The following is a 2500-nucleotide window of genomic DNA, read 5'->3' as shown; positions in this document are numbered from 1 at the left end:
AGGAACGCCATGAAACTTCCAGAGGCATTTGCAGCAGAAAGGCACGTGCACTCAAAAATTTTAATATTTTTCACGCATAGACCCCGTCAAACGCTAGAAGTTGGCCGGGTTGTCTCTCTTGTGGCTCACGGGGCTGTTAGGGTCGCACAGAAATGCCTCGGAATGGGAAAACGGGTCATTTTTGTGTGGCCACATTGCATAGGAACGGCATGAAACTTCCAGAGGCATTTGCAGCAGGAATGCATGTGCACTCAAAAACGTCTATATTTTTCACGGATAGACCCCGTGAAACGCTATAAATTGGCGGGGATGTCTCTCTTGTGGCTCACGGGCGCTGTTAGTTAGGGTCGCACAGAAATCCCTCGGAATGGGAAAAGGGGTCATTTTCGTGTTGCCACATTGCGTACGAACGGCATGAAACTTCCAGAGGCATCTGCAGCAGAAATGCATGTGCACTCAAAAACGTATATATTTTTCACAGATAGACCCCGTGAAACGCTAGAAATTGGCGGGGATGTGTCTCTTGTGGCTCACGGGGCTGTTAGGGTCGCACAGAAATCCCTCGGAATGGGAAAACGGGTCATTTTCGTGTTGCCACAATTGGCATACGAACGGCATGAAACTTCCAGAGGCATTTGCAGCAGAAATGCATGTGCACTCAAAAACGTGAATATTTTTTCACGGATAGACCCCGTCAAACGCTCGAATTTGGCGGGGATGTTTCTCTTGTGGGTCACGGGGCTGTTCGGCTCGCACAGAACTCCCTTGGTCCACCTGATTCGTGCATACAGGCAGCAACTAAAACTCTGTAAACCTGCTGTGAGGACATCTAAACAGTGGACCAGTGAGGCTGTGGAAGATTTGCGGGCGTGCTTAGACTGTACTGACTGGGATATGTTCACGACTGCTACCAATAGTCTGGATGAACTCACAGAGGCTGTGTACATCAGCTTCTGTGAGGACTGCTGTATCCCAACACGTACCAGGGTGAACTTTAACAACAACAAGCCCTGGTTCTCAGCAAAGCTCAAAAGGTTGAGGTTGGAGAAGGAGGAAGCGTTTAGGAGTGGGGATAGAGACAGATTCAAGGAGTCGAAGAACAGGTTTAGCAAAGCGGTGAGAGAGGCTAAACGACTGTACTCAGAGACACTAAAACACCAGTTCTCTACTAACGACGCTGCTTCTGTCTGCCAAAGGGCTCAGGCACATCACCAACTACAAACCCAGAGCGCCCCACACCACTAACGACTCCCGCCTAGCCAACGACCTGAACGAGTTCTACCGTAGATTTGAAAGACAATTGGACTGTCCTGAACCACCCCTTCCCACCCAAGAGGCCCCATCCCCCACCCATACTACAGAAACGACTCTCTCCTTTCAGGAGGGAGAAGTTAATGGGCTTTTCAAGAGGCAGAATCCACGCAAAGCAGCCGGGCCGGACTCTGTCTCTCCAGCCACCCTCAGGCACTGCGCTGACCAGCTGTCTCCGGTGTTCACCAACATCTTTAACACCTCCCTGGAGACATGCCATGTACCAGCCTGTCTCAAGTCCTCCACCATCATCGCTGTGCCCAAAAAGCTAAGGCCAACAGGACTAAATGATTACAGACCGGTCGCCCTTACATCTGTGGTAATGAAGTCTTTTGAGCGCCTGCTCCTGGCACACCTCAAAGCCATCACAGACCCTCTCCTGGACCCCCTTCAGTTTGCCTACAGAGCCAACAGGTCTGTGGACGACGCAGTTAACATGGCCCTCCACTTCACCCTACAGCATGTGGACGCCCCAGCATCCTACGCCAGGATCCTGTTTGTGGACTTCAGCTCTGCCTTCAACACCATCATCCCTGCCCTGCTTCAGGACAAGCTCTTCCAGCTGAACGTGCCCTACTCCACCTGCAGGTGGATCACAGACTTCCTCTCTGACAGGAAGCAGTGCGTTAAGCCGGGAACAGAAGTCTCTGACTCCAGGTCCATCAGCACGGGAACTCCTCAGGGCTGCGTCCTTTGCCCACTGCTCTTCTCCCTGTATACCAACAGCTGCGCCTCCAATCATCTGTCCGTCAAACTCTTGAAGTTTGTCGGACGACACCACCCTCATTGGGCTGATCTCTGGTGGGGATGAGTCTGACTATAGGTGGGAAGCTGACAACCTGGTGACCTGGTGTAGCCAGAACAACTTAGAGCTAAATGCTCTAAGGACAGTTGAGATGGTTGTGGACTTCAGGAAGAATACAGCCCCACTCACCGCCATCACCCTGTTAGACTCCGCAGTCAAAATTGTGGAGTCCTTCCGCTTCCTGGGCACTATTCTCTGCCGGGACCTCAAGTGGGAACTGAACATCAGCTCCCTCGCCAAGAGAGCTCAACAGAGGATGTACTTTCGACGGCAGCTGAAGAAATGCAACCTGCCAAAGACAATGATGGTGCAATTCTATACAGCGATCATTGAATCCATCCTCACCTCCTCCATAACCGTCTGGTACGCTGCTGCCACTGCCAA

This window comes from Petromyzon marinus, unplaced genomic scaffold, assembly GCF_048934315.1.
Source record: "Petromyzon marinus isolate PM22_M1 ecotype Great Lakes invasive population unplaced genomic scaffold, UKy_Petmar_22M1.pri1.0 PM_G_Scaffold_21, whole genome shotgun sequence".
Taxonomy (NCBI): domain Eukaryota; kingdom Metazoa; phylum Chordata; class Hyperoartia; order Petromyzontiformes; family Petromyzontidae; genus Petromyzon; species Petromyzon marinus.
The sequence above is the reverse complement of the archived record's forward strand: the minus strand, read 5'-3'. Positions refer to the sequence as shown.